Consider the following 14,391-nt stretch of genomic DNA (forward strand, 5'->3'; position numbering starts at 1 on the left):
CTTCAGATAATTTTGCCAACCATTTATTTAAAGTCTATCTCAGTTTCTGTAACAGCATAGTGAAGTGAGTTCTACCATGTAGGTGTAATTTATGACCCAGTGCTTCTCTGGGATACAGGGTAGCAGACACATTGTACAGTCACATGTGAGCTCACGAGCTAGCTTGAAGCAAGAACTAGGAATACGAGAGGGGAGAAATTGTGAGGGGAAAAAAAATCAAGTGTCCTATAAATCAACTAGTTAGCTAAGAGAAAAGGGAAGCCTCTTAGAAATTGTTGATACAGTATCAAGGAGAGTTTTGAAGTACAGTTGTGAAAAGGTAGTTCTTGGCAAGATACTCTGTATTTAAGAAACTGAGTGACTTGATAGTTGTCCTTGCAACCCACTCCTCCAAGGCACGCATCTCTGACCTTGAGCTTGTCCAGAATCTCCTCTTGTAACCAGTTGTGTCAGAGTATGAGGTACTGTGAGTGTGAGCAAGTGTTGTCTAGGAAGTAGGCTTAGTGTTTGTGTTAAGTATGATTCCAGCTCAAAGTTCCTAGAGCAAAAGTGCATTCCCTTCAGTTTTCCTCACACAGTACTCTAGGTTAGCTGCTCAGTTGCTTCAGTGGTGAGCAGGGAGGGCATAACTGCCTGCATAGTATGTTCTTCAAATCCATCATTTCTGTTCAGTTACCCTCAGATTCATTAATAGAAACGGGTGGAGCAGATTTCGAGGCAGGATCCTGCTCCTTCACTCCTTTTCTGCAACAGAAGAGTAACTGGTTCCAGCTGAGGTTCCCTGTGGTACTGGGAACTCAGTTCTGTCTAAAGTTGGTAGTCAGCATTTCCACCACCTGTCCCTGGCATCTGTGGAAGGGATGTGCAAAAGGTGGGACAAACCTCAACTCTGCCTACACTCAGTTGACATATGGTTCCTAGACTGTTCTAATTGGCACAAGCCCACTGACGGAGGGGGCAAAGTGGGCAACTGCCCCCGGGCCTGGCATTTCAAAAGAGCCCAGAGCTCCAGCCACCACCCTGCTACTGTGACAGTGGCTGCTGGACCTCCAGGCACCTTTGAGATGCTGCACCAGCACTGAAGGAGGTTGGGGGAGCACAGGACTTGCTGCCCTGAGCCCAACCCCTTACAGGGACAGGGAGGTGGACCCCTTGCCCTCTGATCCACAGTGTCTGTGGGACCCAATGAACTTGCACTAGTGCTATTACATACGGGCCCTTTGATTCAAGGACCTGTAATTCAGTTCCTAAAGCACCCTTCTACTCTGTTTTACCGAGCGGAGCTCAGCCATGAGAGAAAATCTGCCTGGAAGGGTTAAGTCTCCCATTTTTCAGTTTAGCCAGATTGCACAACACTGGTTCTTGACAAATGGGAGCACCACTCAAAAACTAGCAGGATGGTACTGTCCCTAATTAGCTGGACTCTTGGCAAGTTATTTACAGGTGTCCTACAAAGTTGTGGGTGTTCCCCATCGATGAGTGTGGCTTTCCTGAAACCAGTTAATATTTTGTGACTATTGCATTATCATAGTAAAATGTAAACTTGCCCCCATTCTGAAGTCTTAAAATTTGGCCCTGCACTTATACTGTTTACAGAGTGTAAATTAGTAGCGTATGCATCTGATTTTTAAAAGCTAGCCTTAACAAGCACATCAGTCGGCTTGGGTGTGTACGCATGTGCTTCATGTATAGCAGATGTTTTGTAGAGGTGCTTCAGTGTGCTGGGCTGCTTTTTTTTCTGCTTATATCTACATCTGTCTGGCCTTGTCTCCCAAGAGAGCTGCAGCTGGGGTGTCATACAGCTCCTTTCTTTTCTGCCTAATGCTACCCACTACTGCTTGGGCTCCTGCTCAGAAGTGTGGCTCAACAGGTTGCAGATCGGGGAGAAATACCATAAGTGAAAAAACTGAACACAGAGCAACACACAGAAATGGGAATATTTGCTGGCATTGCTTCTCAGTGCATTTAAATAGTATCTTGAATAACCAAAGTAATCGCAGAATGAAATTGTGGCTTTCCTGCTTGTGTAAAGGAAACAAATTGGAGAAGGAGGTTATTATACGTGTTAGTGGTAGGTACAGCCTCTGGCAGATCAAACCTTAAAACATGATAGCCAGAACCAGTAAGTATTTGCACTAATGGGGCCTATGGTGAGCCTCTCCATTTGGGAGTTGGCTTGCTGTTCTTATCCAAGCACTGGACTCTGCAAGAAGAAACAAGGATGATTTAACAGTCTCTTAAATGGTAGTGGAACTATAGCCAGACTGACGTAGGAATACAGCCACTAAATTTAAAGCTACTCCTTGACCACAAAGAGGTCATATCTTTTACGTGGCCATTTGGCACTAGAGATGCTACTTATTCCTCCTTTGTGCATCCACAGAGGACCCTCGAACATTGCTTCGTATGTTAGTAGCAGCAGGGAATAAGGGTTAGGCTGGTGGGATCTGCTACTTCTTCTTCGAGTGTCCCTGTGGGTGCTCCACAAGAGCTGTTGGGCTCGCCCGGCGCCGCAGATCGGAAATCTTCCAGCAGTTTCTCCTGGATCGCGCATGCGCTGGCGCGCACCGCCCCCTTCTACACCCCCGGCCGCGTGCGCAATCCGGTCCCCGCCAGTTCCTTCTCAACCGCCATTGGCTGCAGACAGAATCTACTCAGGCTAAGGCCAGAGTCAGATTAAATAGTGGTTTTTTTTCTACATGGCATTTGTTGTTTTTGGTTATTTAAAAAAAAAAAAAAGAGAGAGAGAGAGCCAAGATAAAGAGAATATCAGAAAAAAAAATAAAAAAGAAAGAGGAGCGGAGAAGAGAAGAGCGGACGTGAAGGCCATTTAGGCCGCCCGCTGCCCTGCAGGCTGGTGATCACTATTTGGGGTGGAAAGGCACAGATTAAGTGCTAAGTACCCTATTAACAGTAAAGGACTCGCCACAATGGCCTCTTCAGGTTTTAAAAAGCGTGAGTCATGCCGTGAAGCTATGCCGGCCTCCGTGGGGCATAGCGGATGCATCCGATGCCTGGGGGAATCACAGGCTACCCAGAAGTGTTCTCACTGTGCTAAGCTCGCAGCCAGGGCCAGGAAAGACAGAGCGATGAGGCGTAAAATGCTCTTGTTGATAAGGCTCTCCAGCCGGACTTGCTGGAGAAGCCTCACCCAGAAGGGCCCTCTGGGTTGCATAAGAGGAGGGCAGTTTTCTCTGGCCCCCTCGGTGCAGAAATGGAGGAAACTCTCCCTGGCTCGATCCTTGCCGGTGTTTGCAGCGAGCAGGACGAGCGGAGCACACAGCCCCCAGCCGCGTACTCAGGCAAGCGGCAGCGCACGTGGCAGAGGCTGAGCCTCCGGTTATACAACAGCCGGCACGCGCGGCGCCTAGAGCATCAGTGAGGCAAGCGCCGGACCCAGTGGCACCGCCACAGGTGGCACCGGCCCCTGCGGCACCAACGGTGTAGGGGCGCCAGGCACGGAGCCTGCGGGCACCGGAGGAGGATACCCGCGCGTCACCGCAGCTGTCGGTGCCGAGCGTGGCGCTGACAGCGGGGCCGAGATCCCTGGCATGGAAGGGCGCGGTGCCGGCTCTGCAGGGGAGGGGCAAAGCAAAATCAAAAACCCGGCACTGCAGTCCATCTCCGGACAGGGCTGCGCTGCTGTTAGCACCAAGCCCTCCCCCTGTGATACACACGCTGCACCGAAGGCCTGTGTCTCCACCGGCCCATCTGGAACCACCTCCTTCGTTCCTCCAACCAATATCACCATGGCTTGGGCCACCTTCACCATTTCTGGGATTGGATCCCCTGGAGTACTATCACAAGCCAGTTTCACCTCTGTGTCGTCGCGGAGGTCTCGCTCTCCCAGACATCAGGGGCACACACCCCGTGAGTGGTCTAGGTCTCCATCCCCGGACCTTTGTCCATGCTGCCATGGTTGTCCTTATCATGCTGGACACAGACACCACAGGCCTACACCCAGGGGCAGGTCCCCCCACCCCCCGGCCGCTCAATACCCCCGTGGGCACTCCCAATCGGGGACGGAAACACGGTTGTCTCAAGGGGAGTTAATGTTAGAACCCCGAGACTTTCCTTCACAATCCTCCAGCAAGCAAGTGTATCATCGACCGCAGGAGCCTGAGGGTTCGAGGGAGGTTTACCCTAGTGGTTCCTCCTCATCCTCCCCAGATGAGGCCATGGCCCCCGGGGATGTCTTTCTCCGGGATGACCTTAAACAGTTTCAGGAGCTGTTTAAAAGGGTGGCTTTCATGCAAGACATTCAAACGGCAGAGGTGCAGGAGAAACATCACAAACTCCTGGAAAATTTGAGACCCCTGGCTCCATCCAAAATTGCTATTCCGCTGGACGAAGCCATTCTGGAGTCAGCCATTACTATATGGCAGATTCCGGCCTCTGTTCCGCCTATGAACAAGAGAGCGGATAAGAAGTACTTCGTCCCGGCAAAGGGCATGGAGTTCCTCTTCAGTCACCCACAACCAAATTCTTTGGTGGTCGAGTCGTCCCAGCAGAGGTCAAAGGCTTCTCACTACAAATCGGGGGGATCGGACAAAGATGCTAAGAAGCTAGAGCTGTTTGGCAGGAAGGTATACTCCTCTTCTACCCTGCTATTGAGAGTGGCAAATTATGGGCACACCTAGCAAACCATAATTTTGATAATTACTCCAGGCTTACTCCCCTCATGGATTCACTTCCGGAAGACAAAAAGCCGGTGTTAAAGGCGATTATTCAAGAGGGCTACGCAGCATCGCGGAAGGGAGTTCAGATTGCCCTGGACGTGGCGGACACGGCAGCACGTTCAACGGCTACAGCAGTGGTCATGCGTAGAGAATCCTGGCCCCAGACGTCGGGTATCCCGAGGGACCTACAGGCGAAGATCGTGGACCTTCCCTTTGATACATAAAAGCTGTTTGCAGACTCAACCGACTCAGGCCCTCACTCCAGTAAGGACTCGAGTGCTACACTTAGAACCTTGGGCATTTATACTCCCCCATACAGGAGGGAAAAATTTTATCCTCAGCAAAGACGCTACACTTACAGCCACAGCGTGCTCAATATCAACGGGGCTATGGCCAAGGGCGCTATCAACAGCAGCAACAGTACAGAACTCCTAGGCAACGTTCTCAACAAAGCCGCATGCCCTCAGGTCAGGCCCAAGGGCAACAAGTTTGACGGGTATGTCGGGGGCTGCACTATCAATACCCTCGCTCAATGCCACTCTCATCTCATGTTCCATCATCGCCTCAGACCGTTCCACTCCCAATGGCAAAAGATCACCACAGACAAATGGGTGCTGGAGATCATAGCCACAGGTTACGCGATCCCCTTCCAGTCGCTTCCACTGACGAAGCCTCCCACCAGGCCTCGCCTCAGAGATGCTGCCACGAGGCAAGGCTCAAGCAGAAGGTGAATCACCTTATGTTCATAGGGGAGGTGGAAAGAGTGCCGGAATAATTCCAGGGGAATGTTTTTATTCACGCTACTTCCTACCAGAGAAGAAAACAGGAGACTGGAGGCCCATCTTAGATCTTTGGAGCCTCAACTGTTACTTGTGCAAGCAACGTTTTTGGATGATCACAGTTGCCTTGATACTCACAGCACTGGACGATGGAGACTGGGTTGCAGCCCTCGACTTACAAGATGCTTACTTTCATATAACAATCCACCTGGCACACAGGCGCTTCCTCCGCTTCACGGTCGGCCAGGAGCGCTTCCAGCACAGGGTTCTTCCGTTCGGCCTCTCCTCGGCCCCCAGAGTCTTTACCAAAACCCTGGCAGTGGTGTCAGCCTACCTGCACAGACAGGGGGTGTTTATTTTTCCCATATCTGGGCGACTGCCTGCTAAAAGGGGCCTCGAAGGCAGAGGTCTCACGCATGATACGTGTCACAGCGGACACGTTTTTCTTCGCTGGGCCTAGTCATCAACCTCGTAAAGTCAAAGTCCGAACCCACACAACATATAGAGTTCATAGGGGAGCACACAAAATCTATCACAGCAAGGGTGTACCTACCCGACGCCCGCTTCCACGCCATCAGTTCGCTGGTGCAAGTCATCACATACAGCCCCACGGTGCCGGTCTTAACGTGCTTACAGCAGCTGGGCCACATGGCGGCAGTGACGTTTGTGGTACAGAATGCCAGGTTGCACATGTGAAGCCTGCAGCATTGGCTGGCGAGCATTTACAAACCGGCATCCCACACTGTCCACAGGGTGGTGTCACCCACAACAGAGGTGCGCAGATCCCTGGCGTGGTGGGAAAACCCCGAGAATCTGCTAGTGGGGGTGCCTTTTTCACCAACCACAAATTTCTATTTTTCTTACTACCGCTGCCTCCCACATAGGATGGGGAGCGCACATCGGCGACAAGGTAACGCAAGGGCTAGGGTCCCCTGCGGAACAGACACTGCACATAACCATGCTGGAGCTCAGAGCAGTGTTCAACGCCTGCAAACACTTCTGAGATTACCTACATGGCAAAGTAGTCGGGATTCAATACCGACAATACCTCCACTATGTTTTACATCAATTGACAAGGAGGAGCACGATCCTGTGCCCTATGTGCGGAAGCAGTCCAATTGTAGAATTGGTGCATCGCCAACAACATAACGTTGAAAGGCTCGTACTTGCCGGGCGCTCACAACGTGAAAGCAGATCAGCTGAACAGGCGCTTCGCAATCACGCACGAATGGCAGATCCGCTCCGATCTGCTACAGTGCATTTTTCGTACATGGGGGTTTCCCCAGATTGATCTGTTTGCCACAAGGTCTTGCACAAAGCCAGAAGGGAGAGAGCTCGCATGATACTTATAGTCCCGCTTGGGATTGGCAGCAATGGCTTCCCTTGCTTTTGCACATGTCGGACCGCCCACCGCTCCCTCTACCGGTGGCGCCGGACTTACTCACGCAGGCTCAGGGGTCCTTAGTGCACCCGCACCCTCAGGGTCTGAACCTACAAGCATGGCTAATCCATGGCTCAGCTCTTTAAAGAGCACGTGTACGGAGGGAGTACAAGTAGTCCTGGAATGTAGCCGAAGGACCTCCACCAGGAGGACTTACAAGCAGAAATGGACTCGATTCACAGCCTGGTGTTCCGCCAAGCAGTTAGCTCCCCTTGACGTTCCTATACCTGTAATACTAGAATACTTATTGGACCTCAAGAGAGGTGGGCTTTCTCTATCCTCGCTGAAGGTCCACCTCGCCGCTATATCAGCCTTTCGGCATACAGAGGAAGGGCCCACGGTATTCGCCCATCCTATCGTTACCAGGTTCTTGAAGGGGCTGGTAAACCTGTACCCCCCTCGGAAACCGCTTCCACCATCGTGGAATTTGGACTTGGTGCTCAGCACGCTATCGGCTTCACCTTTGAACCATTAGCCACAGTTCCCATACGTCTCCTTGCGATTAAAAAAAAAAAACAAAAACAAAAAAAACCACACAAGCTTCCTCCTTGCAACTACGCCAGCCCGCAGGGTGAGTGAGCACGCGGCAGTGATGGCAACGCCGCACTGCACAGTATTCTGAAAGGAGGCGGTAACCTTAAGGCTGCACCCAGCCTTTGTTCCAAAAGTCTCTTCTGAGTCCAATCTTAACGAGCCAATAGTTTTACCCTCGTTTTACCCAAATCCTCACAGCTCCGGCAAGGAGGCACGCCTGCATCTCCTGGATGTGAGGTGGGCGTTGGCCTTCTACATAGACAGAACTAAGTCCTTCCGGAAAATGGACAGGCTCCTAGTCTCTCTCTCTCCCAGGTCAAAAGGAGAAGGTCCATCTTCACAGAGAATCTCTAAGCACATTGTGTCATAAGAACATAAGAATGGCCATACTGGGTCAGACCAAAGGTCCATCCAGCCCAGCATCCCATCTGCCGACGGTGGCCAATGCCAGGTGCCCCAGAGAAGGAGAACAGAAGACAATGATCAAGTGATTTATCTCCTGCTATCCATCTCCTGCCCTTGTTCTGAAGGCTAGGGCACCATACTTTATCCCTGGCTAATAGCCATTTATGGACCTAACCTGCAAAAATTTATCAAGCTCTTTTTTAAACCCTAATAGAGTCCTGGCCTTCACAGCCTCCTCGGGCAAGGAGTTCCACAGGTTGACTGTGCGCTGTGTGAAGAAAAATTTCCTTTTATTAGTTTTGAACCTACTACCCATCGATTTCATTTGGTGTCCCCTAGTTCTTGTATTATGGGAAAAGGTAAATAATTTTTCTATATTCACTTTCTCCACACCATTCATGATTTTATATACCTCTATCATATCGCCCCTCAATCGCCTCTTTTCCAAACTGAAAAGTCCCAGTCTCTCTAGCCTCTCCCCATATGGGACCCGTTCCAAGCCCCTAATCATCTTAGTCGCCCTTTTCTGAACCTTTTCTAATGCCAATATATCTTTTTTGAGGTGAGGAGACCACATCTGCACGCAGTACTCAAGATGTGGGCGTACCATAGTTTTATATAGGGGAAGTATGATATCTTTTGTCTTATTATCGATCCCTTTTTTAATAATTCCTAACATCCTATTTGCTTTACTAACTGCCGCTGCACACTGCGTGGATGTCTTCAGAGAACTATCCACTATAACTCCAAGATCCCTTTCCTGATGTGTCGTAGCTAAATTTGACCCCATCATGTAGTACGTGTAATTTGGGTTATTTTTTCCAACATGCATTACCTGACACTTACCCACATTAAATTTCATTTGCCATTTTGCTGCCCAATCACTCAGTTTGCTGAGATCTTTTTGTAGTTCTTCACAATCTGTTTTGGTTTTGACTGTCCTGAACAACTTGGTGTCATCTGCAAACTTTGCCACCTCACCGCTTACCTCATTTTCTAGATCATTGATGAACAAGTTGAACAGGATCGGTCCCAGGACTGACCCCTGGGGAACACCACCCTCCTCCATTGTGAAAATTTACCATTTATTCCAACCCTTTGTTTTCTGTCTTTTAACCAATTCCCGATCCATGAAAGGATCTTTCCTCCTATCCCATGACCACCTAATTTACATAAAAGCCTTTGGTGTGGGACCGTGTCAAAGGCTTTCTGGAAATCTAGGTATATTATGTCCACTGGGTGCCCCTTGTCCGCATGTTTATTAACCCCTTCAAAGAATTCTAATAGATTAGTTAGACACGACTTCCCTCTGCAGAAACCATGCTGACTTTTGCCCAACAATTCGTGCTCTTCTACGTGCCTTGCAATTTTATTCTTTACTAGTGTTTCTACTAATTTGCCTGGTACTGATGTTAAACTTATCGATCTATAATTGCCAGGGTCTCCTCTGGAGCCTTTTTTAAATATTGGCGTTATATTGGCCGTCTTCCAGTCATTTGGTACCAAAGTGGATTTAAAGGATAGGTTACAAACCACTGTTAATAACTCCGCAATTTCACATTTGAGTTCTTTCAGAACCCTTGGGTGAATACCGTCTGGTCCTGGAGACTTGTTACTATTCAGCTTATCAATTAACTCCAAAACCTCCTCTAATGTCACTTCAATCTGAGTGAGTTCCTCAGATTTGTCACCTAAAAAGGCTGGCTCAGATTTAGGAACCTCTGTAACATCCTCAGCCGTGAAGACTGAAGCAAAGAAATCATTTAATCGCTCCGCAATGGCACTGTCTTCCTTGATCGCTCCTTTTATATCTTTATCGTCCAAGGGCCCCACTGCTTTTTTAGCGGGCTTCCTGCTTCTAATGTATTTAAAAAACATTTTACTATCGTTTTTTGAATTTTTGGCTAGCTGTTCCTCAAAATCTTTTTTGGCTTTTCTTACTATGTTATGACACTTAATTTGGGAGTGTTTATGTTCCTTTCTATTTTCCTCACTAGGATTTGACTTCCACTTTTTAAAAGCTGCCCTTTTCTCTCTCACTGCCTTTTTAACATGGCTGTTTAGCCATGGTGGTTCTTTGTTAGGTCTCTTAGTGTGTTTTTTTATTTGGGGTATACATTTAAGTTGGGCCTCTAGTATGGTGTCTTTAAACAGTTTCCATGCAGCTTCCAGGGATTTTAGTTTAATTACTCTACCTTTTAGTTGCTGTTTAACTAGCTTCCTCATTTTAGTGTAATTCCCCTTTTTGAAATTAAGTGCCAGAGTGTTTGACCGCTGCGGTGTTCTTCCCAACACAGGAATATTAAAAGTTATTATATTGTGGTCACTATTTCCAAGCGGTCCAGTAACAGTTACCTCTTGGACCAGATCCTGTGTCCTGTATAAAAATGTGTTATGAGCTTCAAAATGCTCCTTTGCTGGCCCCACCCAGGGCTCACTCCACCAGGGCGGTGGCGGCGTCAACAGCCTTCTTCAAGGGCATCGCGTTAAGACATCTGTAGAGCGGCGACCTGGTCATCTTACGACACCTTTGCCGAGCATTATGCCCTGCCTCGGGTATTCGAAGAAGATACCCGTCTGTCAACAGCAGTCCTCTCGGGGGCAAGCTGCACATAAACTGATTACCCACCTCCTTTCTTGGGTTACAGCTGGGTAGTCACCTATTGTGGAGCGCCCACGGGGACACTCGAAGAAGAAAGAGAAGTTACTCACTGTAGTAATGGTGGTTCTTTTGAGATGTGTGCCCGTGGGTTGTCCACCACCCGCCCATCCTCCCCGCTTCGGATCTCTGCCTAGTGTTTTTCAGAAGCATCCGAGGCGGTTGGTCAAGGAACTGGCGGGGACCGGATCGCGCACGCGGCTGGGGGCGCGCAGGGGGGGCGGTGCGCGCCAGCGCCTGCGCAATCCAGGAGAAACTGCTGGAAGATTTCCGATCTGCGGCGCTGGGCGAGCCTGACACCTATTGTGGAGCATCCACGGGGCCACATCTCGAAGAACTACCGTTACTACGGTGAGTAACTTCTCTTTCTTGCTCCCATCTTGGGCTCCTAGGAGGAAATGTGAAAGCATGAAAATGACTAAATTAATTTTATAAATGAGTGTCAAGGCTGGCTGTCTTTTTACAGATTTGATCTTATTAAAAAAAAGACAAGAAAAATAACTCAAAGGAAGCCCTTTGTCTCCTGATATACTGTCATCTAGACATGGCAATGCCTTTAGACCTGGACCTACAATCCTAGAAGCAACCAAGGAGAGGATGTGGAGGAACTGCTTGCATTCCTTCTGCCATCAAGGGCCTCTGCTGGTGATCTGGATCTATTGTTTTCTGTCCTGCACACAGATGAACCATAACTAACCACAGGAATAAATTTGAGTATGGTGTAAGAGAAAGCACCATAGCACCCGCTCCTCTGCAAATCGCTATGTTGTGGCCCTGCTCAGCTTAAAAATAAGGCTGTTTTCAAAGACTCAGCCCCTCTCTGACATTCAGGATTCCATGGCCACGTTCCCATATGTCATGATGGTAAATGCTGCTGCTTCATTAATGCATTACTACCCAGCATTCATATCCTAATTCCTCTGAACCTAATGCAAAAGCCCTGGCAAAGAGTATGTTAATTCATCGGACTAGCTGATTCCAGCAGTGTGTCTAATGGTTCTTCCTGCCTCTGGTCTCTTACCCTTTACTCATCCATCTCCAAGCAAACACATTTGGCACTGTGGTGGAATGAACTGTCCTTTGCAGACAGCATTCCTGACATAGTTAGCTGTCATTTCCCTTTGAATTATCCACAAACTCCTTTTGATTTTTCTGGCTGTGTTTTGTTCTCTTTATTTGTTGAGATAGGTTGTACAAAGACAGTGTGCACAGTATGAAAGGTTACCTAAACTGTGTAGTGTAATTTTCTGTTCCCTGATTTGGAGACCTAACCTTCATAAACTGGAATCACTCTTTCCTTTGGCAAGTTCTTTGTAAGTACACAAAGTGGTACCTTAAAGACTAACAGATTTATTTGGTTATAAGCTTTTGTGTCCATGCATCTGATGAAGTGGTTTTTACCCAGAAAAGCTTTTGCCCAAATAAATCTTTAAGTCTTTAAGGTGCCCCAGGACTCTGTCATTTTTGCAGATACAGACTAACACAACTACTCCTCTGAGACTTGTAAACACACAGAATTTTGCCCAGAGTATATGCTGTGACTATGAAGGAGCTCTTCCAAATGACTGGCTCTTCTTCTACTGCACATGCTCTTATAAAGAATAATTTACGTAGGTTTGCGTGATTCTTTTGTTTATTGGAAGATTCTTGCCATTAAAATCTTGTTCATTAGTGTTATCTGAATGTGATTTTTTTTAAAGTGGGGCAGGAATGAATACTAGCAAAGGGAGTTGGTAAGTTTAATTCGTAGGAACACTCAGGCAACTTGGTTTAATAATACTTGCTTCTTGCTTCTCCTGCCCCTCTCTGCCCCACTCCCCCCCATGCTCTGTGTTGACTTTTTCCACTGTTACTATTCTTCACCAAAAAGTATGCCCCAAACTATGTGTTGTAACTCATCCTCTTCTGCCTCTTCTCTCTTATTTCCAAAATCTTCATCTCCTTAACCTTTTCTCTTTCAGTCTTCAGTTTCTGCCTATACTCTTTTGTACTGAAATAACTGACTTGAGAGCCAGTGGAGGACTGTTTAGATTACCTAAGGACTGGTCTACACGACAGTGTTAGCCCAACATAAATCATCTTAGGCTGACCTAATTATGTTCATGTGCACTCTGTTGCCTTGTCCTGCTGATGTAAGTGCCTTGCTATGCCAGAGTAATAACTCTGCCTCCAGGAAAGGTGCAGCCCTTATGTTAGTACACTTCGGGCTGGAGTGGAGAACCTGCAGGCTGAATCCAGCCTGTGGCTTGCCTGGATCTGGCCCACAAGGCTTGGGGTTTGCACCTAAGCTTTGTGGGCCTGAGCAAGGCAATCCGCAGGTGGGATTGAACCCCTGGGCTCTGCCTAACTCGGGGGGAAGGGGCTCTGCACACTGTAGGGAAGCACTCCCTGCAGGCACCATCTACCCACTGCTCCCATTGGCTGAGGATCCCTTGGAACTGTGCCTGGTAGGTGTCCCAGTCCCCTAGAGCCCCCTGCCCAGACCCCACCCTTAGTCTCCTCTTGCATCCTACCCCTCAACCAGACTCCACACTGCCCTCTAGTTCCTGCCTTCCCAGACCACCTACCCCAGCCCGCTTCTGCACTTTGTCACCCTCCCAGCCAGCACATCTGCAGCCTGCTCCCGCACTGCCCATCCTGCTCAGACCCTGAACTTCCACCACCTGTCCCAAACCCCCATCCTACTTCTGCATCTGCTCCCTTCCAGACCTCACATCTCCTCCACCCTGCTTCTGCACCCTCCTTTCCCGCAAGACCCCACACCTCATCCTAACCCACTCCTGCAGCCTGTCTCCCACCCGGATCACCCACCCTCACCCCCCAGCCACCTCTTCCACACTGTACCCCTTTTTGGGCCCACCTCAAAGCCTAGGGTACCCCACTACATCTACTAGTTCTGGGTCCCTGGAAGAATTATTCTGGCCCTGGAGGGTAAGCCCTGAGCCTGGGTGACTCCCACCTCCTCTGGGACGGGAGCTTGAAGGGATAGACATGTATTTTTCCTACTTCTCAGCTAAGGGTCACATCTGCAAACATTTTTTTCCTCCTGTAGCCTATTAGTTTATAGAGCATATTAGTTTGCTTAAAGCTGATGCTTTTATATATCTGAGTCTTAGAAGCTTATGCATTAATTCTAGTCTAGTGAATTTAGGTCAAAGGGCAAGCCTGTTTTTCTATTTTAGCAGTAACTGCAAGAAACCTGCAGAAGGAATTTGTAAAAAGATGCTGTTTGCAAAGGGATTTTTTCCTTAGAGTGAAGTTTTTATATATCCTCTGTTTATGGGAGATTAGTCTGTATTGACGAATGTATATTTGCATTAATTTTCCGCCTTATTTTATGCTCAGAACCACCCCGCGCATGGCTATCCACCGGAAGGTGTGATGGCAAGAACTAGCCACCACTGTGTTGACTCAAAGTATAGTTAAATGTCATATAATGTCATGTTGTGGTACTTTGCTGACCTCCTCTCAGAATTTGCTCACAAGGACTGAAATCACACTTCATGCGGAGGTGCATGGTCACCTAAAGAAAAGGCCCTAAATTAGTTTCACTAATCAAATCTAGATAGCCCAGAATTCCAACGGGGTGGATATGTAATTTAGCTTGGGTATTTAAGTGCAGTAATGAAAATGGCCTATAGAACACCTTACCATGTGTGAGGAAGGCATGTGTCCCACACCCAAGGCAGAAGGGGCTCATGCTCATCTGAGTATATATCCTTCCTTCTGTATCTATCTTGGTACCAGTGTTTAAAGTCTCTGTTCTCTACTCATACTTACTGCTGTCCTAGCTCCTCACCGGCTGTGGAGTAGAGAGGGTTTGTCCCCAAGAGCCCTGAGGAGGTAGCAAGTGTGGCATTTTTTCCCCTTAAGAGCAAACCATCAGTGCAGTTA

General features: G+C 48.4%; 1 protein-coding gene across 8 annotated transcripts in view; it reads left to right on the forward strand.

The window, feature by feature from the left end:
• LIMCH1 (LIM and calponin homology domains 1) overlaps nt 1-14,391 on the forward strand; it is a 308,724-nt gene that overhangs the window by 185,728 nt on the left and 108,605 nt on the right. The window lies entirely within an intron of this gene.

This window comes from Carettochelys insculpta, chromosome 4, assembly GCF_033958435.1.
Source record: "Carettochelys insculpta isolate YL-2023 chromosome 4, ASM3395843v1, whole genome shotgun sequence".
Lineage (NCBI taxonomy): Eukaryota > Metazoa > Chordata > Testudines > Carettochelyidae > Carettochelys > Carettochelys insculpta.